The sequence below is a fragment of the Mus caroli genome, chromosome 3 (assembly GCF_900094665.2).
Source record: "Mus caroli chromosome 3, CAROLI_EIJ_v1.1, whole genome shotgun sequence".
NCBI lineage: Eukaryota > Metazoa > Chordata > Mammalia > Rodentia > Muridae > Mus > Mus caroli.
The window spans coordinates 91,066,932-91,092,650 of record NC_034572.1 but is presented as its reverse complement, the minus strand read 5'-3'; the positions used below and the strand labels follow the sequence as shown (position 1 = coordinate 91,092,650).

At 46.6% G+C, this 25,719-nt stretch overlaps 1 protein-coding gene across 2 annotated transcripts in view; it reads right to left on the bottom strand.

Annotated features, from left to right (window-relative positions):
- Positions 1–25,719, bottom strand: part of Gja5 (gap junction protein alpha 5) — a 175,251-nt gene that overhangs the window by 31,716 nt on the left and 117,816 nt on the right. The window contains exon 1 of one of the 2 annotated variants that reach the window (XM_021158350.1): positions 12,912–12,995. The exons of the other annotated variant lie outside the window; for it this stretch is intronic. The gene's annotated coding sequence lies outside the window, so the exon portion shown is untranslated. Of the gene's footprint in view, positions 1–12,911; positions 12,996–25,719 lie in introns of those variants that run through there. 2 annotated transcript variants of the gene reach the window in all.

The following is a 25,719-nucleotide window of genomic DNA, read 5'->3' as shown; positions in this document are numbered from 1 at the left end:
ATGGTTCAGGCTGCGTTCTGCTGCCCTCGCTCCTGAAGCTGATGGAGGAGCGAGACTCAGCTGATGGAGTGTTACGGATGACATAGAAACAGTGCTGAGCACAGAGCTCAGCACATGAGAAACAAAGCCATAGGAAAACATGTGTTACAACAGAGAAAAGAGAAATGCAAGGAAGGACTGGAAGGGGAGGAGCAGGAGAAGGAAGGATCGGAAGGGGAGGGGCAGGAGAAGAAGACAGACATTCAAAGGAAATAAAAATAAATGACACATTCTTCCAGGGCTTGGGACAAGTACCCTACACTTAAATCCCTGGAGAAATTTCTCTTGATCTTTTCGCTCTGTCACCCATTCCATACAAGTCCCCAAGGAAGTATAAAAATAGTTCCAGACAACCACTGTGACGCTTTGGTCTGGTCCATCAAGGGATTTGACTGCTGGGTCCCTTGCTGGAGTCAAGGGGTGGCACCTGGAAGAAGCAATGCCAAGGTTGAAAAATGAAATACTTGGAGAGCCAGAAACATGGTATTAGGAAGGATGTCTCATGAGGAGGGAATACTAGGCGTTATCTAGGAAGGTGTGGGGTGAGGCAGACTCCAGGCAGAGGAAATAAGATGAAGAACCTTTCGCTTATGACTTCCTCTGACCTCCAGACTAGGTCAGAACAACTTTAAATTGCTCCCATGTCCCAGCTGCTCAGGTTTTAAAGGCAAATGCTCAGAGCCAATTTTGTAGCTATATTGAGTCCCTCAGGGGCCCAGACAACCCCGGCCAAATAAATTTGTAGATTAGCTACTGAGTTGGCTGGGCACAGAGCACACGGAATGCCTTCTAGATATGATCTGTTTCTTAACAGGAAGTGTGTTGGGGGAGGGGGGCTGAAGGAAGTTGCTCATGCCATGAGTAAATCCAGTGGGCACAGTGCTAATCGCCCTCACTGCTTCAGCTGTGGGCCTCACTGGCTTCCTACCACTTTGAAGTTCAAACTCAAATCTGACCTATGAGACCCTTCATGGCACTGTCTGACTCGATCTTTTCCCCACTGTTTGCCTCACATGCTCACCATTTAAGATGCCCAATCCTCCGGATATATATATATATATATATATATATATATATATATATATATATGTGTGTGTGTGTGTGTGTGTGTGTGTGTGTATCACACTTCTTCCCATCTTTGCCTTAGCACCTCTTGTTTCTGCCTCCTAGAACATCCTTCGCTTCATCCATTCATGTAATTTTCGGGGGTGGTGCTTGCAAGTGTCACATCATCTAGGCACTGAGAATTCAACATGAAGGACAGGCAAGCAAAGATTCTTTGATTTTGCTTAGCGTAGTTGCCTTTATTTCCCCTATGGAGAGAAGGGAAATGCATACTTTGAGCAAAACATGTGTGATACCATGTTAATACAACAGTGTTACTACATTAAGGAAAAGCAAGAAGCTACTGGGGCATTTGTTGGGAGCCTGAGTCTGGTTTACTGAGTCTGCATAGGGTCTTGTTGGACCAGGGCCATTCAAATAGCCGTGGATAACTTACTGTGTTTCATAGCTCTCTGCAACTGAGCAAAACTGTGAAATCTCTGAGCTAGAAGAGGTGATCCACAGGACACTGAAGAAAATGGACCCCTCTCAACTGTAAACTATCTTCAGTCTAAATATCTTCAGCATCCTGCTTCAATGCTTATATATTAGGACAAATAAATTTTAAATCGGTCACGGGGTAACTTGTCTGGCAATATTTGTATGATGGTGTTGAGTGTTTGTTGTGTATAATTGTTTCCTCTAACATAAACCCCCCATCTTGCCAGGAGGCTCCTTAAGACACAGGATGTTCTAAAAAGGGGTGAAATATTCCATCCTGCACAGAAGCTCATTATTAGACAGGAAACAAACAACTCAAAGTCTTCAGGAGGTCCCTGAAACTGACAAGATACACTATGTCCCTCCCCTCCAAGTGTACATAAGCAGGAAGGACAGCTAAGAGACACTCTCAGACGATCTGAGATGCCAGAAGGCTCTCAGATAATCCAAGCTGCCTGGAAAAGGCAGAGACTAACTGAGCTTCATAGAAGAGGTCAAACTATCTGTTGCTCAAAAGAGATATTTTCTAAATTGTCATGCTACCTACAAATTGTGTAGTGATCTCTAGGTTTCCAACTTTTATGAGCTGTTACCCATACTGGCATGAGCTTTTGGCAACGGAACTGGCTTTGAGTCATTTCTAATCCTGTAAGTAACCCCAATAAAATTCATCAGTTTGTCAAGCTGGACTCTGGTGGTATCTATCTGAACTCTGGTATGTCCTCAGTCCCTAGGTTAGGTGAGTAGACATCTATTTATGTGCCCCCAGGAATAGGGTTACACAGCAGTGTTAGAATTTGAAAATGAACTGTCTTCCGCCCAAGGCTCATGCTTCACTGAAGGCCTGGTCCCCAGCTGGTGGGGTTATTGGGAGATTCTTGGATTACAAGAGTGTTAACCTCATCAACTGATTACTCCATTTATGAGGTCATAGCAGAATGTGCTGTTAGGAACTTGGACCAAGTTGGAGGAAATAGGTCACTTTGAGTATAAGTCACTTCGAGTGTGACACTAAAGTCCCTCTTGTCCCTAGATGCCATTTGCACACTCCCTCACTTCTTATTTCTCTTCCCTCCCTCCATCTCTGGCTACCAGAAGGTGAGCAGCTTTCCTCTGCCATGTCCTTATAACACAATGTCCCTGCCTTGTCACAGATCTAATAGCAACAAAGCCAAAGACTGAAATCTCTGAACCCATGAGCCAAAATAAGATTGTTTTTTAACTTGAGCTGTCATAGCAGCATAGCATTGCTAACACTTGGCTAGAAGTGAAAGGACCAAGGATTTTATGCAGAGCTATAATGGATCACTTTAGGCCTTGGCTTCATGAATGGCATGGCTCACACTGAAGCTCAGGTGTCTGCTCTGGTCCAATCGAGTGTCTGGAGGACCAGACACTACATTAGTGTGCCCTACATGGCTAATAGTTTAATTAAAAGGAAACTCAAAATGATAAGTAGATAAGTCATAAGCTCATAATCAGGATCTCTTCCTTTTGTCCCACAGATGAAGGATGAAACGGAGAAGTCTTCTAAATTGACCTCATCTCTTTGATGTCTCCAAGTCTCTAAATTACCACCCAGCATGTGAGGTACATTCTTGTACTGAATGCTGCCTTAGATTTGTTCTCCGAACTGTTCTTGCCAACTAGCCAACTCACAACCACTTTCCTAAGCCCTTCTCTGTGTCCACCACTGCTCTGAGTGTGAGGAACAGTATTTGAGCAGCTCTAGGCCCCATATGACTTCCTTCCTTGTAGATTTAACAGCCTTTCCTCCTTGAATGCTCAGTAAATTCCTTTAAAAATAAGAGGCTCATCTCCTTATTCATATTGCTTTAAGTTCTCTAATTAGGAATGCAACGGATACTTTCGTAGCTGAAGAAACAAACTTACCTGGCAGTGTAGTACTCAACCTTCGCTGTCAACTCGACTAGATTTAGAATCACCTAGGGGATGTGCCAATGGGTATATCTTTGTGTGTGTGTGGGGGGGTGGGGTGGGGTTCCAGTGGAACCGGAGAGCTTCAGCTGAGGAAGGGCTGGAGAGACAGATCTGGTGGAGAGGTGCTGTGCAGGCATGAGGGCCTGGGTTTGTATCCCCAGCACCCACTGACAAGATGGCCCACACTTTAAAAATAATAATATAAATAAATCTTTTTAAAAAAAAAACAAGGCCAAGGGTAGCAGTGTGCATCTATAATCCCAGCACTAGGTCAGTAGAGACAGAAGCACCTGTATGGCTTCTTAGACAGCCAGTCTAGATTGATGCGGGATCCCTAAGTTTAGTGAGAAACACTGACTCAATAAGGTAGAAACAGATTGAGGAAGGCACATAATATTAGCTTTTGTCTATACACACACACACACACACACACACACACTCACACACACACACAGAGGGGAGAGGGAGAATGGGAGGATGATGATGATGATACATAGATGAATGGATGGATAGATGATTGATAGATGATAGATAGATAGATGATAGATAGATAGATAGATGATAGATAGATAGATAGATAGATAGATAGATAGATAGATAATATAAAAGTATTTTTCATCTAGGAAGGGAGATGTGTCTTCAGTCTGTCTCTGTCCTATAGGGTGAGGCTCTAAGATGAAGGCAAAGGGTAGAGGAAGATGGGAGCTGAGCACCAGCAACCATCTCTCTCCACTTCTTGACTGTCCTTAATGTCAGCAGGTCCTGTGCTGTCCCTGGACTGCTTAGTTTTTGTCAACTTGACACAAACTAGAGCCTCCTTAGGAAAGGGGACACCAGTTCAGGAACAGTCTTCATCAGAGTGGCCTGCAGGCACGTCTGTGGGGTGTTTTCTTGCCTAAGGATTGATGTGGGCAGGTGGTCCTGGACTGTATAAGAAAGAAGGCTGATGGTGCCATGGGGAGCAAGGCAGTAAGCGGTATGTATCTCTCCATGGTCTCAGCATCAGTTCCCGTTCCAGATTCCTTTCTTGGCTTCCCTCGATAATGGACTATCATTTGGAAGCATGAGCCAAGTAAACGCTCCCCTTCCCAAGATGCTTGTGGTCAGTGTTTAATCACAGCAACAGAGTCACTAACTAGGACACTCTCACTCCCACCTCCTCGCCACCACACCTTCCATAACCACACCTCCCCCTAAGCCAGGAGCCAGAGCAAGCCTTTCACAAATTACTTTTGTGAGGTATTTTGTCATGGCAGAAAATACAAATAATGACAGCCCAGAGCAGTTCTAGGGAGGTTCGAATCTCCTTTTGGAAACCCCCACTCAGAATGGGCCCCTCTGTCATCTCCTGCCAACTCAGTGAGCGAGGGCCACATTATCTCCATCCAAGACTGAATTTCTTCTCAGGATTGCAGACATTCAGTTTTGTTTTTTTTTTTTTTTTTTTTTTTTTTTGCTGGAGATGGATGAATCCTTATGACCACTCTAATCAGAGATTACTATGGCCTGTTCTGCAGGGGCGGAACACAGAGCTGAATTGATCAAAGAAACAAAGGCGAGCTAAAGAAGCAGACCCAGGGCTTCAGTCTCTGATCAGTTTAGGGCAGTGGTTCTCAACCTTCCTAATTCCTCATGCTGTGGTGTCTCCCGGCCGTAAAATTATTTCATTGCTGCTTCATAACTGTGATTTTGCTACTGTTATGACTCATAATATAATCATCTAATATGAGGGATATCTGCTATGTAACCCCCCAAAGGGGTCGTTCTCAGTTGAGAACCACTGATGGGGTGCGATGCCCGTAAGTCTTCTTCCAGCTTCTCTCCAAGCATGGAGCCCATCACTTCTCAGGTCTCTACACTTGGAGCTGGACAAATCCCCATGAGTGCTGGGCCATGAGTGATTCCAGACATGAATCTGCTGTTTGCTGATAACGTCTAGGGTCAGCTTTTATGCAATCAAGCAAATATTTATTATGTTCCCTTGACGTAACCTATGCTATATATAGTGCTGGGGAATGTATGTAGGAAAGCATAACTCATTCCATCTTCATAAACATTTTTTGAGTGTCTCTTACACTAGCCCAGTGCTAGAACTCAGAGACCCAAGGGTCAACACATCTCTATGTTAATGAGACAGTGTCCTGCGGAGGGATACAAATAAATCCAGAGACGGGCCAGAAATGAAGTGTGATGTGGCATATGAATGAGTAAACTAGCAATGTTCTTAACTACAAGGGAGGGGGAGGAGCAGGTGGGTGGGTAAGAGGATTTCCTGGAGGAGACAACCCAAGTAGGTATGATATTTATCAGGGCACGGAGTGGGTGAAGGAGATGCAGGAGAGACAAGGACATTTCAGATAAAGAGAGCTGTAGGAAGGAGCTCAGGGGATGAGGACTGACATGGCTTTGGGGTACAAAGAAAACAAAATGAGGGTCTGCCTAGGAAGCCAGGGTCGGATCAAGGAAAACTTTAGAGGCTATGCCTCGGAGCCTGAAGCAAGTCTCAGTCCACAGAGTTTACTTTGCCCAGTACATGCCTTGCTTCTGAGGGCAGACCCTGAGAAGGTAGCCTTCCAAGGACACTTGGGATATTAAGGACTTCACAATTTGTAATCTCCATCACTCCTTTAGTAATGGCTGCAGCGTAGGAGCATGTAGGAGCAGGTGTCCCCCAACATGCTTCTGATCACAGCATCCTCATCTCCCCTGTTCAAGAGTGCATATTATGAACAAAGCAGCTCCCAAAGGGATAGCTGAAAATTGTCTATATTGTTGAGTAACAACTTACTTACATTCTTGGGGGGGGGGTCACATGTTGCCAACTTTCTGACATAGTATCTGAGAACAGCTTCTGGGTGTTCAAGTCAGCAGCTGAGCCTTAGGATGTATTGGAAAGTCTTTGGGGGGGTCTCACAAACATGTGAGAGCTATTTGCTCCACCAGCTGGGTATTATCTTGCACTGTAGTCTCCTGGATGAATTCCCTTCTGTGCTGTGCCATGCACCTGGTGGGATGCATGCCACACCATAACAATACCGGCGGATGAAGGATAGCACTCACGTGACTCGAAATACCAAGTACCAAATGAATTGAGGCTGACCCTTCTCGGCTGCTGAAGAAGTTAACTCCACTTAGGAGTCATTTTGCATGCCAGGAAGGCCAGTCTCCTGGACAGCTGGCGTAGGGACTCCTGCTCCATGACAGATACCAAGGACATGGAACCTCCTTTCTGCCTATCAGAGAGACCTCTGCTTGGCTAATCAGGACCGAATGTCTACAGTAGACACTGTCACTCCAGACTATTCCTTCATTCCTCTTCCCATCAGATTACTGGGAGACTTTAAGTTTGTCAAAATTAGATTATAAACCCACTCCACAGAGGCTAATTCTGGACATTGACACATGTCCTGGACAGTATCTTATAGATCTCTGTTTCTCCATAAAGGCTGCTATTCATAGTAATAGTAACAGCCCCCTGGGCCCCGCTGCAGTGTCGCTCGCCGTACAGTGGAATGCAGCATGGGAAGGGTTGACTTGCTTCCCAATTAAGAGAATTCTGTTGTAAAGGGACCCGACGGGCCCCCTCAAAGAATGCCTCAGGCAGAGCATCGTGCCAGTTCGGTTTCGTGCAGAAAGTGTTTACGGAGTCACTGCGCTATGCCAGACAGTAAAGGTGGCTGTAAAGAGCCAGGAGGGACATGGTCCCAGGGCTCTTGTAGACTTAGTCACTCGTGTGCAGTTTTCTGATTTCTTCTTGCCTAGTAGTAGTTTTCCCCTGAAGACACAGGGGAAGAATTACATGCAAAGCTAGTCTAAGTACTCAGCTGTCTCAGTCATCTTTACTATCCTTGAAACTGTCAACTACATCTTCTAGTTTATCCAAGTGTTACACACATGAGCATGTGCACACACACACACGCACACAGAATGTTGTTGATGATGATGATTTAATACATATTGAGAGATATGCCTGTGCACTGAGTACCTGTGCACTGAATGTGCACAGAGACTGCAGACTACTTTCATTGGAGCCTCACAGCAAGCTAAGGAAATAGAAGCCATGCTCACCCACTTTTAGAGCTCAGAGTGAGGTCGAAGTTGAAACCACACTTGATCCTGGAGCACCTGAAACAAAGCCCCATGTTAACAACTGTGCTCATTTCCATTTTCATGTGAATTTCTCGTCCTTCCTTTCCTTAGCAAAACCTCACAGGAGAAGTCGGCCACTTTCGTATGAGGTGACTGGATGCTCACGGGACAATTGTTATGTTGGGAGCTGGTTTAATTCTTACATTTCAGATTTCAATTCCGCAGGGTATGTGACCAGGCACCTGACAGTAGCTGCCACTGCTGAGCATGCCCAGTGAGTTACTTCCTCAGCATTAGACGTCGACTGGGGCCAACATCCCTGAGCCTTGATCACTGTATAAAGGAGATGGAGGAAGATGGAGGTAAGAGAGGAGGAAAGAGACAGATGGATGCCGTGCTGTATGCAAAACAGCTCTCCTCCCACTCAAGCCCATGGCAGATAATTGACTCTTTTAAAAATCTAATTACTTTATCCTGGCAAGGGCAGATTGGACGAGTCAGAGACACCTGCTGGCACATTGTTGTTTTGAAGCCAAGAGGGTGGAGGGAACAGACAGAGTGAGGGAAGAATTATGTTAGGAAAAACAATCATTTTCTTCTTGAAACGTTAAAAGAAGAAGTTAGACGCGGGTAGTGTATAGAAATTGTACCTTACAACAAAACAACAGGAGGTCTTTATTAATTACCCCACAGGAGTTGATTAGTTTCTATGCAATTAGTAATGAAAACTCTACTGATGATGATACTCAAATTCCTATGGTCTTGTAATAGACTCATAGAACCTTACAGCTGAAAGACACAGGGATCGCTCAGACTCAACCCTTATTTTTACACAAGATGACTGTAGGACAGGGACCATAAGAACACACAGCACCATTGAGAACATGTTGTATTTCCATGTGCAGTCTTCTCAAACCATGATTTAAAACCCATCTATTGACTATCTTGTGGAAGTTATATTGTTCCATTTCATAGAAAAGAAAATGGAGGTCCAAGGGTTTGGTAACTGGTCCAAAGTCCCATGATTAGACAATGCTGCAAACAGACCTGAGTCTTATCAGTCCGATTCCAAAGCCCACGCTCCCCTTATGTCTCTATGCAAGGGACTCAGCAAAGCTCCCACAACTGGCAAAGATGATGAACCTGTGTCCAGAATGCCAGTCTCAACCCACGAATGGAACTTTGCTCGTTTTATCCAGTTCCACAAGAAGCTGGGGGTTTCTTCTGTTGCCTTTTGTGTTGTTGGCAGACCAGCTCTTACTTAAGCTATTCCTGGCATTAGTCACTGCCTCAGGGGGCCTCAGCCTACAGTGGTCAGGACCCCCAGACTCTTCAGCATCTGCCACCATTTGGCCAGGATTCACATATAGAAAGTTATTTCCTTTATAAGCCAGTAAGTGATCTTGGCTGTGGCGGTGTCTACTGATGGCTTCTAGCTAGCCAAACAGCAGGTTCCGGCATCTTAGCATATCACGACAAGAACAATAAGAACAGTCATAGTCAGATGATGGACTCATGGTTTCTGAGAATTAGCAGGGTCAGGACTCTGATTTCATTGCTCTCTAGTCAAGTGATCTCAGTTTCTAGATCAAAAACAAGTGGGGATGCTTAATCACAGGTACTAACAGACTTATGAATATGTGGAAGCATCTAGAACACTACTTGGCACATTGGAGGCCCCAGTAAAACCCCTCAACCATGACCCAATTACCCAATTACACCCAGTCTCAGTGAACTTGGAGATACAAGAAACAGGCTAGTGGCACGGCAAGTTTCTCTTGGCACTAGGTACCAACCAGAAGGCAACTGACAGAGGTGAGGAAAACATGAGAGGTTAGAAGGACACTCACGTATCTGTAAGACAGATGGATGCGTCACTGGTCATCAAGACACTCGGAGCAAAACTGAAGAAGGCTGAGGCCTGCTAACATCAGGTTCCTCTTGCTCCTAAGGCAGGCCCAGCCTGCCTCACAGATCCTTGAACACTAGGGCATGCGCTGTGAGATTGAGGAACTACAGCCCTTTGAATGTGTTCATAGCTAAAGGCTTTGCATTCAAGCATGCTAGGTCTACTGGAGAGAGAAAGGGGAACTTATCTCCTGTAAGCTGGAGACCAGAGACATCTTGGTTGGCCACTTCAGCCTTGTCCTGAAGTTCTGAACCAAGAACTTTTCAGGTTGGCACGGGATTCTGGAAGCCTTTTAAGGACAACCCAGTGTTACCATCTCCTGAAGGAGGCTTTTTCCAGCTCTGGCTATTTTTCTATGGCTTTAGACAGATACATTTCTTTCCCTGAACCATAGAACGTTGAAATAACAAAAGCAGTTGGGTGGAATGCTTGCCAAGGCCTGAGGTTCCCAAGTTGGTGCATCTGGAGAGCCTGGAACTTGCCCAGCTGTGAGAGGTTTGGCAGATGAGTGGCAAAGTTAAAAGACAAATCATACTTTCTAACCCTTGGCTTAGGGGTTGGCATGAATAGTCATAGGGGGAAGAATCTATCTATAAATCATGAAAGCAAGCAGTACCTTCTAAGAATGGGATGCCATGGCTGGCCTTCATTGAGAAATGGCTTATTGTATCAAATGAAATATAATTCAAAGAATCTGGGACTGAGGAGCAGGTCTGCTGGATTTGGCCTTACTGCTCTGTCGTTGGTTGTGATAGCCATTTAAGACCCCAGGCTGGGGTGTAGCTCAGCAGTTGGGCACCTGCACTCATGTACCCGGACCCCAGGGTTCAATGTGCAACAGGAAACGGGCTTTATGTGATGCTGACTAAGCCTTACACAAGGCTTTCTCTCCCTGTAGCTGTGGATCAGAGACGTTAAGTAATTAGCCTCAAGTCACATAGTTAATTTACAAACCCATACCCAGCTTCGTCCTTTCGCCCTATGTCTGGGACACTGTCTTATCTCTCTGCAATTTCAATCCCTCTGATTCTAAATCCTCAAAGTGAATGAATTGCTGGATCTTTTCTTGCCAGTTATTTGCTAATATGTCAGAAAACAACTGATTCAGAAAGTGGTATTAGGTTGTCATTCACACGTAAACCTCTTCTCACAATAGGAAGGAAGTCTGCTTTTCTTACAAAAACCTCCAGGCCTTCTAGGAAAAAGAACATCACCCCTCTCTGGCTAGCTCAGTCAAGCCTTGAGCCCAGAGCCAGGCCTATGGACACTCATTCATACAGAAAGCTGCTGAAATCCCCTGTGGAACAGTCCTTCCCTGGGAGGCAGAGAACTTGACCTCAGTGACATCAGATCCCCTGGCTCAGGGCATTGCAGGTCTCCCACTTCTGTCCTGAGTGACAGACAGGCAGCTCACCTGTCCCACTTTAACTGGCAATCCCCAAGAGATGTGTTCAGCCAGTACCCGAGAGACCAGGTGGCACTGTGGTAGCCTCTGTGACTGCTGGAGTCTGTGACCATCTCTTGTCTGTAACTTCTAACCAGCCAGGGGAGGAGAGGAGGGGCAGGCAGACAGGCGGGCAGGCGGGCGGTGTCTGCCAAAGCTCAGGACTGCAGAGATGCTTAAATGCAAGCATCAGGGAAAGAGGAAAGAAGCATAGCAAAGAATAAGGGGCAGAGCAGGGTGCTTCCCCGGCAAGTTATGTTTGACTAACCACTTCGAGAGTTCTTCCAGTTTTAATGACCTAAGACTTTAAACCAGGACTTTAGGTATGAGGGGGCATAGGAGTGAGGCAGCTAAGAAATAAGAACAGAGACCAGTGTCAGGAGGCCAGGCAGGCACCACAGGAATTCCAAGACAGTGGCAAAGCAGAGCAACCTGACTTGGTGAGTACCAAGGAACTGTAAGCATCACAGGAGTAGGAAAGACGGGACTTAGAAAACATCCCTCTTGGGGTTTCCACTCTGCACTCCGGATTCCTCGCTGGCAGCTGCTGAGTGAGGAAAGGGCCTGGAGGGCCAGCTATGGGTTACAAGCTCCAAACAGCTCTGCTGCCCCAGGGGTGAGGGTGGAGACCTGACGGGAAGGTAGGAAGTCCAGTAATGTCCCTAGAGCAGTGAATTAGGCTCTGGGCTGGGCTGTGCCTCTGGGGACAAAGGGTATCGAAGAAGTTGGAACCTACTTAACCTGCTACTGTGAAAGTCAGGCTGGTATGCCGGCTAGCTTCAGGGTGAGGCCAAGACGCTTCCTGCACACCAGGGTCTTGTCTCCACTCTGGTGAGCATCTCTCGGTTTCAGGTCTCTCTCTGTCCACTGCCCTTTCTTCTCTAAGGCCAGCCTGGCCGTGCCATCTCTAAACCTTGACCATGAAACACCCACCTTAGCGATGAGCTGAGGAGTGACCAGGAGTCCCTATGATGGTGACTTCTTGATGGGCACTGGGAGGGGCCACAGGAACCAAGGGAACTAAGAATGTAAACTTAAGCCATTGTGTCAAGTGTTGCTTTTTAAGTGGTTCTGAACTGCACTGGGGCCTACGGAATCACAGTTTTGCATGGTGTCACTGCAAATTGGACCAGAGAAGGTCCTTCTACTTCCAATGTTTCATGGGAGAACAATGAGAACCAGAGGAGGAAGTGTCACGCCCAAGGTCACATAGCTACCCAAGGGACCAGCCCCAGGTTTCCTATCCCCAAGTCTGGGTTCTCTTGCCATATGATCAGAAGAGAGGCAAGGAGCTCACAGCAGCCTCTGCCTCACACTGCTGTCAGGTAGGATGGAGCCCTGCAGGCCTCCTCCCTCTGGTTACCTCTCTAGCTCTCATTAGCCTCTTTACCTGACCTCAAGGGTAGCTGGGATTCTTGTGTATGGCCACTGCACAGTGGGGACATGAGGTGCAGCAGGAAGCTAAGCAGAGAATATTTTTAAACTGTCCAACATGCCTTATGAAGAAAAAAAAATTTCAAAAACTCAAGGCATTCTCCTAGATGCTGTGGAAAGCATTTCAAAAGAGATTTCATGCCTAGAGAAAACATCAGAAAACACTGTTGGTGTTTTGTTTTTGAAAGGCCCAATTCCCACTAAACAAAAGTTCCTAGAAATGGACTGGTGACCCACTTCTTAAGATGCCCCCAGAGCACTGCGTTTGCACGGGGGCAGATTGTCAATCAACCCCAGTCCTGTTTCTACAGCTCCTGTAGAGCACCACTAAACCTCCGTACTTAATTTAGCCAAGCCTCGCTATGGCAGGAATAGAGAGGGGTAGGGAGTCCCCTCATAGGTCCAGAGGGAGGTCTGCTTCTCGCTCAGCCTCTGAAGAGGCAAGTCTCTGTCTGAGCTGCTTCCCACTGATGTGTAGTTGTAGCTTTTAAAGTTCAAGTCCACCCTTACCTGCTTCCTTTCCTCCTCCCTGGAGTTGGCTTCTTCAGGCTCTGGCTGCTGTTCAACTGCCCACTGTTATTTGCTCTTGAGCCTGTTAGTTGCTCCCGCCCACCCTCTTTTTAACCGGTATCCCATCGCCCTCCCTCCTCCCACTTCTTCCTCCTCTTTCTTTTCTCCACCCCTTTCCCCCTCTGGGTCCCTCCCTCCCCTCTCTTTGTGCGTTGAATTTTGCACTCATTTAAAAAGTCTTCTCCCCTCCCTTTCCTCACCAGTCGAGAAAGACACCCCACCCCCACCCTGCTGCCCTCCGCTGTCACTGTCCCTGTCCCGCTGTCCCTATCCCAGTGGCTGTCCTTATTTTGGCAATCCGCAATCCAATCGAATCAAATCAGGCAGTCCATGCACTTGCTAGCTGACTCAGCTGGCTCAGGCACAGTCTTCCTGGGTTTTTTCTGCCCATCCCTCAGCCGCTAAGGCTACAGAATTCTGCCTTCCTGAAGCACCCCGAGGAAAACCCCTCTTCCCAGTCCTTTTCCTGTCACCAGAAAAGAAGTTGTCTGTCCACACAGCAGACCCTCAGGGAGCCCAGGAAAAGGTAATTCTCCCAAGCCACAGCCTTTAGGCACCCAGATTGGGCACAAGGTTTTACCTGAATGGCCAAACCCCCTTAACTTGGGGTTCCAAATGTGGAGCCGCATCCCCCACCAACCAGAGTGTTCTCCATCCCCTTCCTCTCGCTTTCTCCTCTAACCAGAAAACAGCATTTTGTGTGTGCCTGGACACTGGGCTCGGGGCTTCACACACGTGGGTTATTTTATTCCAGTTTCTGATTTCACATTCCGCAATGCCTGAGGAAACAGAGGGTCAAGGACATGGAGTAACAGGGTGGTGGTGACTCAGTTGCTCAGCAAGTTTTAGCCAATGATAACATTCACCTTCTTGGGCAACCTGAAGAAGTCTATGGATGTCCCTAGAATAGCTGAACCAGGGAGAGATCTTAGAACATTATTTGTCACAGGAGAGCAAATACAGAAATCGTCACCTCAGTCCACCTCCTCTTCTACCTTGTACCAATTCCTCTGTTGAAGCATTAAGCCGGGGTCCCAGAGGGGCTGGGACAAATGTCGGAGGTGGGAGTTGCTGAAGTCAGACAAACCAATGACTAAGAGTCACAGCTATGCCAGCTGAGGAAGAGAATCTCAGACATCATTTGCAACCGCCAGGGAAACTGAGGGACAGTCTAGACTCCTTAATGGTGTCATATACTACAGTGGGTGACAGGTGCCAGGCCAGTGCACAGGTCTGCCTCTTGTTCCACAGTTGTCCACTCAGTGCCCTCCCCAGCCAGAGCTTGTCACAGACAGACTGTTTTCCATCAGTGAACAAGCTGAGGGCCAGCGGGAGAGGACAGGATACAGGGCTTCTTTTATGGGACCGGGAGAAGGGAAACGGTTTTGATATAAACAAATGCAGGAATCTTGGTTCCTTCATCAGAATATCCTATGCCGATCTATCTGGGTTCAAATCCTGGCTCTGCCGCTCTGTAGCTGAGAACTACACTGGGCAAGCCATCCTCCATGAAGCTCAGGTTCTTCAGCTGTAAGCTGGGGGTAATAATGTCTGCTTCTGCGGGTTGCCATGAGAACTGAGGAAGATATGGGAAGACTGAGATTAGTGGCTAGTACGGAATACAGCATGGAGTGGTGCTGCACAGAGCCTGCTTCCTCTCTTCCTGTGCCTACTATGGCTGGGATAGAGTTCAGCCCTGAAGCCAGCATAGAGCCCTGGGTCCCCAGCTGTTCCTGTCTCCATGCTGTGACTTTGTCCCTACTTTATAGCCACTCCACAAAACAAGGCACTTGGGGACACCTTATTACCTCTCGCCAGAGATAGCAGGTTAAGATCCTATGAAGTGTCACCTGGGGGTGATCTTAAAGTGGGGAAGGTTTAATGGAATATTAATTCACAGATCATGGGGCTGCCGAAGGAGACACTAAATGCCAGTGATGTAATGCTAGGTCATCAGGGATACACAGAGAGTGCCATTTTCCTTTGAGAACCTAGAAGACATATTTAGATGTAGGCACACCTGTGAGGCTGGACAGTTCAGGGCATAGCAGGAAACCACCACCATCCTATCTGGAGAATAGAGAATTAATCAGTAGGGAAATTGGGTGGGGCCACTAGAGACACTGCAGGAAGCTGCATCCAGGAAGCTAGACAACAAAGCTCAGTACAGCATCTAGGCAGAAAATATTTTGATGACACACACTAAGAGGTTTTGGAAGAACTTGGGAAGAGTGGCTTATTTCTTGCAAGAATCTCTCTGGGACTAAGTCAAGAATTCTAACAAAAGTAAGGAAAATGTCATTCGTGTTGTAGGTCTGGAGTGATTTTTCTAAAGGGATGCAGTACGGCTGTCACCACAGACCAGAGAAGGACATCATGAGCAGATACCTAATGCCCTAGAAAGAACTCAGGGCAAGAGCTGGGAACAAAACAGAAATTCTGCCGTGCTCTCTTCTTCTTCACATTCAGTGTTAAAAAAGTCTTATAGAGAGGCCTCTGGGTGGGCTCCACACATTTAAAATGGCACTGCAAAGAAGCTCTACTCAGCAGCATGCTGGGCACACTTCACAATGTTTTCACTTTGAAATGAAAAGATAAAAAAGGATGGTCCCAGCTGGGCATGGTGGCGTGCGCCTTTAATCCCAGCACTCGGGAGGCAGAGGCAGGAGGATTTCTGAGTTCAAGGCCAGCCTGGTCTACAAAGTGAGTTCCAGGACAGCCAGGGCTATACAGAGAANGTTCAAGGCCAGCCTGGTCTACAAAGTGAGTTCCAGGACAGCCAGGGCTATACAGAGAAACCCTGTCTCAAAAAAAAAAAAAAAAAAAAAAAAAGGATGGTCCCATCTAAGGGGTGCCGTTGTTTTAAGATTACTTTCTTTCAAATTATTTGTAATGTGTGCTTATTTGTGAGTGGCTATGTGCACATGAGTGCAGTTCCCACAGAGGCCAGAAGAGGGTGCCAGAGCCCCTGGATCTGGAGTTACAAGCAATTGTGAGCTGACAATCATGAGCGCTGGGATCCTAACTAGGATCCCCTGCAAGACAAGCAATTGCTCTCAACCCCTGAGCCATCTCTCTAACTCAGAGAAAAACAATCTCATGCACTACATAAAGAGCATGGCCTTGACCAAGACTCTTTGGCCACCTACAGTGGGCTCGGTCAATGCTGAAAAGCAAAGGCCACAAGGAGCTGGTGTTCTGATTGCAAAATAGAGTTCTTAATTATAAAACAATTAATATAAACTCAGAACTGCATATACAATAAATTGCTAAATTATGGGAGGGAAAAATCACTTTAGTGGTTGCTTTCTTGTGTTATATAGCAAAGTGGAAAGTTGAACACTTCAATTCACAGCACTGCACGGTAAACAATGTGTTATTATTCCCATTTTAATGTAAATAAAGTTTACACTCAGAGTTGAGTAAGTTGTCCAGGGTTATTTAGGACATGAAGAAAAGTTCTGCCTGATGCACAGGTTCATCCCTTTGTCCCTCAGCTGCAAAGGAAATATGAATTAGTCTGGCCTAGTAAGAAGGGGGCGCAGGGCACCCCAAGTCAGAGCGCAAGAAGAGTGGACTCTACCTCCAGCAAGACACTGCGCTTCCGGTGACTACAAAGGTGCCTCACAGTCTGAGATTTCCACCTCCTCCAAAGTATTTTTGTTGGGGGTGGGTGGGAGGGGAAGTGGTTATCAGTATATTCACCACTTAGATTGAAAAAAAAATTTAAGATCTACTTAGTATATGTAAATACACTGTAGCTGTCTTCAGACACTTTTTCTTCTCTCTCCAGCCCAAAGATTTATTTCTTTATTATATGTAAGTACATTGTAGCTGTCTTCAGACACTCCAGAAGAGGGCATCAGATCTCATTACAGATGGTTGTGAGCCATCATGTGGTTGCTGGGATACGAACTCAGGACCTTCGGAAGAGCAGTCAGTGCTCTTAAACCGCTGAGCCATCTCTCCAGCTCTCCAAAGTCTTTTAAAGCTGACACCTCAAAACTTGCTTCCTCCCCCGCTTGTCTCTAGACACCAGGAGAGACCTGAAGGGACAGGTTTTCCATGTCCTCTTCACTCAGCGAGAATCTCTGGGTCCTTGGGTTTCCCTCCCAAGATGCTGCGGTGCAGCTGTTTTAGCAGCTACCTCCTTTGCAGCCTACATGGCAACACGTGCAAGTAACTTCTGTCAGCAGCTAATTGCAAGAGCAATGAGTCCCCAGCGCCTAATTGGAGGGTGTAAATGGGCAATTGGAGCTGTGGTTAGTGAGCTGAGGTCACACGTTTCTGCTGGTTGAGAAGCAAACACAGCAGGCTTAAGCCATTCCCTTTAGGACGTTTACTTTCCAGATAGTGACAAAAACCAAACTAACTAATGAAACAAACAAACAAACAAACAAACAAAACCTCACTTTGTTCCAAGAAGCAGAAAGCAAACAAAGCTTAGCCTTTTTTGTTCTTGATGCTTTGTTCTCTTCTCTCATCACGAGTCAAGTTTTTAATCCCCAAAGGCAAAGTTAAAATCTTATGCAGACCTAATCTTTGGCTTAGGGGTTCCTTTGGGATCCCAGACTTCAGAACTTTTGTGGTGGGCTGAGCCAGAGAAGAAGAAAGAGAGGAAGAGGATCAGCCACCATCACCCTCACAGTCATCATCACTGTTAACCTAATGCCAGGCAAGCCTGGTCATTCCCACTAAAGCCAGAGTGTGGGGGCAAATACTAGGCCCCCAAGAGTCCGGGCTGGAGATTTCATTCAACCAAAATGTGGGATCTTTGCCTGGAACATCTTGGAAAGGCATTTTCTCTCCAAGTCTAGGAAACCTTGAAACTAAACTATTGAGAATCTTAAATGTTGGTTCTGATACAGACAAGGTCTAGAGATTCCAGCTGAATACCAACCTAGATTCCTTCCTTCCTTCCTTCCTTCCTTCCTTCCTTCCTTCCTTCCTTCCTTCCTTCCTTCCTTCCCTCTAGCAAGGTATGCAACCTTGCCTAACCTCTGCCTCACAAGGACAAAAGAGGACTTGCTTCTCCTTTGAGTGTAAGGTCTGGTATTTGGTAGTTGTACAGGTTAGCTTTTGTAAACTTGACATAAGCCAGGGTTATCTGTGAAGAGGGTATCAATTGAGAAGTTGCCCCCATCAGATTGGCCTGTAGACAAGTCTGTGGACTCATTTTCTTGATTAATGATTGACACAGGAGGACCCAAGTCCACTGTGGTATCACCCCTGGGTTGGTGATCCTGAGTTAATATATGAAAGCAGACTAAGCGAGCCACGGGACTAGGCTAGGAAGCAGCACTTCGCCACGGCCCCCGTGTTTGTTCGCACCCCCAGGCTCCTGCCTTAACTTCTCTCAATGATGAACTATGACTCGAGAGGTGAAATGAACCCTTTCCCCTTCAGGTTGATTTTGGTCGGTTTTTTTAACCACAGCCATACAAAGCAAACTGGTATAGTAGTTTATTGACAAAAATCTTAAGGTACAAGATTGAAGAAGTTTCTGCCAAATATACTGTGTACTCAGACGTCCCCCGAGAAGTCACTCCAAAATGCAGGCAGACCCTTAAGTGTAAATGGAGGTACAATGCCCTTCGTCCAGCTTGAAAATTTAGCCACAGCTGTTCAACCCCAAACTCAAGGATAGAAGTGTTATGTGTTCATATCTGTCATTAGGTTGAACTTGTGCTCTCAGGGACAAGTTATTATAGGGAATGAGGAGCATTTAGACAGTTTAGATTTTCGGTGGTTTTCAAAGGTTAGTTTTACATCCAGTCAGCTAAATGTTAGCGATGAAATGGGCAGGATGCTGAGGAAAATAACCTGCAGTTAAGAGGATTGTCTTTGTCAGATGTGGCGATAGACACCAGGGGATCTACTGAAAAGTGCTGGATTCGGGGGCATCTGGGAAGCTGCTTGCTGCAGCAGCATGAGGAATCTGGGTGTGATGGCATGCCTGTAATCCTAATGTTAGGAAGGCAGAGGCAAGAGGACCCTAGGGATAAAGGCTGGCTAGTCTCGCTGAATTGTAAGATACAGGAACAACCTGGCATTGATCTCTGGCCTCAACACACATGGGTACATGTATGTGCGCACAAATCTCCACATACACACACAACAAGACTGCTGGCTGGAAAGCAGACGTTTAACTCAGCAGTAGAGCAACTTCTGAGAATGTGCAGGGTGCTGGGTTCAAACTTCAGCAACACAAAAATAATAAAAGTACTGGCTTGGGCTCAGATTTTGGCTGTACCACTTAGCATTTATGGGACCCTCTTTTTCACTTTAAGATGAGGATAATGTTAATAACCACCAAACCTATGGGATGGCTATTGGATGGGATATATCTTATTTAAAATGTAGTGAGAACTACATGAATATTCTCTTTTGTGTATGTACATATAATATATACACACATATAACATATAAATAAATCAGCAATAAAACATTAAAGTCTGTTTATATTATACTTTTTCAAAATCAAGAAAAAAGATCAATGAGGTTCAGTCTACTTCCAGAGAAACTGTAGGGGGATCTTTTCTAGCAGAAAGGGACAAAGCTATTCATCTGCGAATACCACCTGCGCCCCTGCACCCCTGTGCACCTGTGCTCCCATGCACCTGTGCACCTGTGCTCCCATGCCCCTGTGCACCTGTGCTCCCATGCACCTGTGCACCTGTGCTCCCATGCCCCTGTGCCCCTGTGCTCCCATGCCCCTGTGCACCTGTGCTCCCATGCACCTGTGCACCTGTGCTCCCATGCACCTGTGCACCTGTGCTCCCATGCACCTGTGCACCTGTGCTCCCATGCACCTGTGCTCCCATGCATCTGTGACAGAAAGAAGATTCAAACATGGTTTCCCTGTGGGTCAGATGTGGTGGCTCATGTAATCCTAGCCCTTAGAGAAGTGGATGATGAAGTGCCAGGAGATTAAGGTCATCCTTGGTCAAGCCTTGGCTGTGAAAGACTGTCTGAGAGAAAAATTCCCAACCTGAGACCCAACCCTACCCCAGCTCTGGAGAATGAGGGGAGATTGGGGGGGGGGGTTCTTGTGCTTCAACTTCATAGCCACTGCAGCCAAATGTACATTCTATTCCAGCAGGAAGACTTGATTGTCAGGGGACAGACCAAAGCCTGCTGGCTCAGGACAGTCTCCCTGCTCAGATCTGAGATCTCAGAATCCTGCCCTCAGCCTTTGCTAATATTGTGGTTTCAGGCAAGTCATCAGGCCTCAATGTTTACATCTGTGGAATGGCCATGACATTACATAGTCCTTCACAAATTTGTTCTTTGTACACTATGCAGCTTAATTGCTATTATAGGCTCTTGGACAGGGGTGAGATTTCAAGAGATAGGCAGAGTCACAAAGGTCCTTTCCATTCACAGAGTCTTGCCTGCTCAACAAACTTTCAGGTGCCTTTAAAGTTCTTAAGAAAGGGGCCTGACTGAGGGCATTGTGCTCTGGAGCTGGCCAGCTTAGCCCTGCCCTGGCCCCAGCACCCCAACTTGTAAAGAAGGAATTGCGAGGTTATCTAAAAGGAAGCCAAATTGTTTTCGGAAAACAATAGCCAAGTAGCTACAAGTCATTAGTTTCCTCCCAGGGGCCTAAAATCAAGCTTGTCTGGATAACTGAAAGGTCTGTTAGCACTGTTTACTTAAAGACCTCTGGACAGAACCCATAAATTAATTCCTGTGCTTGGCTTTCTGGAAGAGGGAGGGGGTGAGTCATGGAAATGGGATCATGCCCAAGATCCAAGGGATTCCTATTTCTTTAGCTGAGTCCCTGCGGCAGGACCTGCCTCTTCTGGTTTTCTCCATGGAAGTTTTTCATTTAGAAGAGTGTGGGGTGTGAACCCCGCTGACAGCTGCACTATGAGTGGCTCTTGGTGAGTTTCTTCTCAAAGCAGAAAAAGAGGCCAAAATGTGGTTTTCCTGCCCTCCTCCTGAAGGCTTCTGGGAAATCAAATGCCTCTGATACAAATGTACAAATGCTCTAGAAATTCCTCTCTGAGCGACCTCTCTACACAGATAGAAGTCACGAAACCACAGATGCTGGGACACCAGTGTGGGGTGGAGATGGGGGGCGGCAAGGCAAAGAAGAGTTGAGTGGACTCTTCAGAAAGCTGAAGCCCTGGTGGGCCGAGCAATTTATCTAGGAACAGAAGCCAGCTCTCTCAAGAAATCTAGGAAATCTGGGGACTTCCCTGAGGACTGAGCAGGTCGGGTAACTGGTAATTGATCCTCCTGCATCTGTTAGAGGACTTAGCTGAAAGTCTCTGAGCTTAACCTACTAACACCAGAGAAAAGAGGTTATTTCTTGATCTCTCAGTCTTGAATGTCTTGACTCTACGCAAGAGAGAACTATAGTTGCTCAAAGAACCAAAGAGAGGTCATGACACCTTTGATCTAGAGCTGTCTGCTCTCTCCGAGGAAAATCATGAGACCCTGAGCTTTGGAGATGGCTCGACTGTAAAATGTTTGCTGTGCAAATGTGAGGGCCTCAGTTCAGAGCCCTACAATCCATCCAAAAGGCCAGGCATGGTGATGCATCCTCGTGATCCCAGCGCTGGGGAGGCAGGCAGGTACATCTGTGGGCTTGCTGGCCAGACAGCCTAACCTAATCAGAGAGCTGCAGGTGTCAGGGCGAGACTAAGAAATGACATGGGGCACAGAGGTGCACATGCACAGAAAGTCATCAGAGTCTGCTGCACGTAGGTTTGGTATGTAGGCCAGAGGAGCTTTGGTAGGTATCATGGAGTGCAGAATTCTATCTAAATCACTCGTGTTCCTAATCCAGAAAAGGTCAAAGCTCACTGCTTCAAGTCTAACTAATCAAGGTTATCTCTCACAAACCTCCAGTTAGTGGGAAGCGGCTGCACAACCTACATGATAAATCTAGTAGAGGCAGGAATGTTCTGCCTCTTCCTTGACCTAGAGGTCTCTTAGCAAACAGGCTGAAGTCTGCCCCCTAACATGAGGTGAGTCTTTCAGTTCATGTGACAGACATGGAGAAACCATCTCAGCCTACGTGTTGATCCCTGGGATGTAACTTTCCCAGACTCATACAACTCAACAAGACTAGCGCCCAGCTCTCATCAGACCTAGATGTCTAGGCGATTCTGAGGCTGCAGGATTACAGGCCTGGGACCTGACCTCTACAAATCTGTGATGTGTTGGGTCACTGAGTAAATTTCTGCCGCGCTCTGCACAGCTCCATGGACTGACCTAATTGGAGCGGCAGAAGAATAAAGAAAGGACAGATAGACATATGGACACAGAACAGCTGAGGTCGGGCCATCCGGGCTCTCTCATGGGGAGCCCTGGAAGCACCCTGGAAGCTTAGTGTGTTTATCATATACAGTTGAACAGGGATCAGGACTACTGCATACAGCTGATCAAAGGGCTGGAGCCTATGGTATGGAGCTGAATGAGAACGCAGGCTTGGCTAATCTCAGTAGGCGCCATCTCTGTAGGGGAGCAGTCTTCAGGCCATAAACTTCTCTAGGGAGAAAGCTTTGGCAGACATTTTCTGTGCATGGACCAGAGGTCTGCCATCCCTCTGAGCCTCGCTTGCAGGTGACTTTGCCACTCCCACGGGTCTGGGGCACTGGATTGGTTGACAGGGCTGTGCTCCTGCCAACAGCACACACCCCCTCAGGACTACACTTGATCTCACAACCCCTGTAACAAAACCTCCTTTCCTTAAACATTCTCCCAACAACACACCTGGAAAGAAAGCCAGACTTCGGGGGCAGTGGTAAGGAAGAGGCAAAACCTGCAGTGAGAACCACCAGGCACCAGCTTCTAAGATCCTAGCAGCCCTGAAAACAGTTGAAGAAGAAATCCGATGAAGCACCCCTACATTTGCAATGTAGTATAAAACACTAGAAAAAATTAAGTAGCCAATGAATAAAGTTTGGCCCAGGTAGGTCTCCAAATCAAAAATGGCTACCATCTCCTAAAAGCTCCAGCTTGAACTGGTACAGTGAAAGGCAGAGCACATTTGTTTTTCCTGCAGAAATAATGTCAGGAGAGAGAATTAGCTTCCCAGGCTAGCCCATGCAAACTTACTTAAGGGACAACGTTATGTAACGGCAGGGCTGAGAGTTCTGGAGACTCTAGCAGCTAGTACCTGCACATTGGCTCAGAAAGTACTGCCATGTTGATTGACACGTTACTCTTGTGTTTCAAATGAAAGATCTTCTGGCTCACACCTGCAGCAAGGATGCCCACTTCCTGCCTTCTTCTCTTTTAGAAAAGGGAAACATATTTATTAGCTACCTGAACTTCATGCCAGGACTGACCTTCTCATAAAGTAGCCTCCGATTTTGGTGATGGCAGAGTCACTGTCATTGTTTTTTACCTCATAGAGCTTTTTTCCTATCCTAGAAATAGCAGTGAGAGGCTGTGAGAGCGGCTCAGTGGGCAAAGTGTGTGATGTGCACTCATGAGGACCTGACTCTGGAGTCCCAGCACAGGAAGGGAGGGAGGGAGGGAGGGAGGGAGGAAGAGCAAGATAAGCAAGAGGCTGTAACCCCAGTGCTAGGAGCCGTATACAGGAGGATCCTGGGGGCTCCCTGGGCAGTCAATCTAGCCCAGATGGTGAGCTCCAGGTTCAGTGAGAGATCCTGTCTCAAACACTAAGATGGGTAATGATGGAGGAAGATATTCATCCTCCACCACTGGCATCCACAGTTGTACCTGCACATACATACTTGCACACAGAAAAACAATTAGCCAAAACAGAAAAAATCCAAATAATAGAAATAAGCCACCCATCATCACTGTTAAAAATATCGCTAGATAAACTTCCACCAGGTGGGTAACCTTATAACCTTATAACTAGGTTGTTACATATTTAGAAATGTATCATGAGGACTTCTTTGTTCTTTGCTTTTGTTTTTGGTCAACAAGTGTCAGGGACATTTTCTATGTCGGTAGTGACATCCCTTTTGCCTAATGATCACCATGGGCATATACAGAGGACATAGCATGCAAAGACAGCGTAACACATTTTTGGCTATTCTATCTACTGGGGTGTTACCCCTGCACTAGAATTATCAAGAGCCCACATCTGAAGATGAATACAGGAGTTATATCACATCCATCCATTGGTAAGCCCTTGGGTGACATAGTTTTATGTCTACGGATTTAACAAAATTCATTCCATGGCCCTTTTTAACATTTCAGCTTTTAGTTTGAAAAATAAACTATTTTGGAAACAAGCAGTGCCTTGTTACTTTCTACTACAAAACATTTTCTCTCTCTGCCCCACGTAAGTTGCTTCATGGGATCTGAGCCCTCCTGTCAAAGCCTTGCCAGCAGCTGTTGGGAAAAAAGCAGAGCTTCTGAACAAATCCATTCAAAACAAAACAAAAATGTTAGCTTCCCCCATTCAACAAACCCCTTCCCCACCACACATACGAGATGCAAAAGGAAGTGGGCTGGGTGAGAGTTGAAGCTCTGCAGAGATAAGCAAGGCCCTGGAGCCTGGGAAAGAACTGCATGCGTGCATCTGGGGATGGGTGCCTACGGCAGGCAGAGGTAGAAACAAGAACTCTGAAGAAGCTAACAGGAAAGCTCCGAGTTGCCATGGAGCCTGCAGCCCAGAACAGCTACCGCCAGGCCACAGTCCTCAGTTCCATACAGGCTTCTGTAAGCTCCCACATGACCCTGGGGTTAAAGCACCAACTCTTCACATGATGGTCAGGTCACATGTAAGAGACCATGGTTAACGGGACAATATGAGGCCTGGAGGAAATGCGTGAGCTCGGCAGACCAGGGCTCGGGGTCTCATTGACACACAGTCAAGTGCCCTTGACAGTCACTCTTAGGCCTTTCGTTTCCATCTTGGTGAAAGGCAGAATGAGTTAGATTACCGCTCATTGCCATCCTAACAGTGTTTGTGATTCTAAGTTGATAAGTTTATCGATGCCCTGCCAAATCTTGGGGGAAAAAAATCCAGGCTCATCTTAGGTTCCCAGTCGCATTTGCTCTTGCTCTGAGGAGCACAGTGGAGGTTCTCAGGCTGCTTTTACTCCAGATGGTAGCACAGCAATAAGTCCGTGAGGACACACAGAGGAGGAGAACACAAATGAGACAGCATCTGGAGCCATGTTTCAGTCAGCTTGCTCTCAGCTGTCAGGGAAGAAAACACGCGTGGAGTCAACCAACCACCCTGACCATCACCCCGTGGTATATACAGACGTGTTCAAGCTCACGGTAATGCATGGTCCACCTAGCGTCCACTAAGTTACCCAATCTGGTCCTGAATTTATTTTGTAGCCCAGGCAGTGTCTCAAACTTGTGATCCTCCTGCCTCAGTCTCCTATGTAGCCAGAATTATAGGTCTGTGGCACTGGGTCCATCAAGTTGGTTGATCTTTTGCCTTACATACTGATTTTTTTCAGCCAGCCCTTCATTTTTAAATGCCCCCTGAATTTGGTAGTGTTCTGTGACATAGATATACTGCTGACTCCAGCACAGCATCTGAACCAAAAGATCCAAACCAAGAGCTGTCTTCAGCATTCTGCTTAGACTTCTCCAAGAGTCAACTAAGTGATATCACCAGTGAGCATCCCATAAGAATAGTTAGGCAACTAGTTAGAATAAGAAAATCTGTCTTGGTTTAGAACACCATGTCTACAAGAGCACTGCCATATCTTTTGTCCTGATTGTGGGGACAGCTCACGATGCCAGGGACAGTAAAGACATCAGTGAGGAGCTGTGAGCTCAGGGGAACATAGAA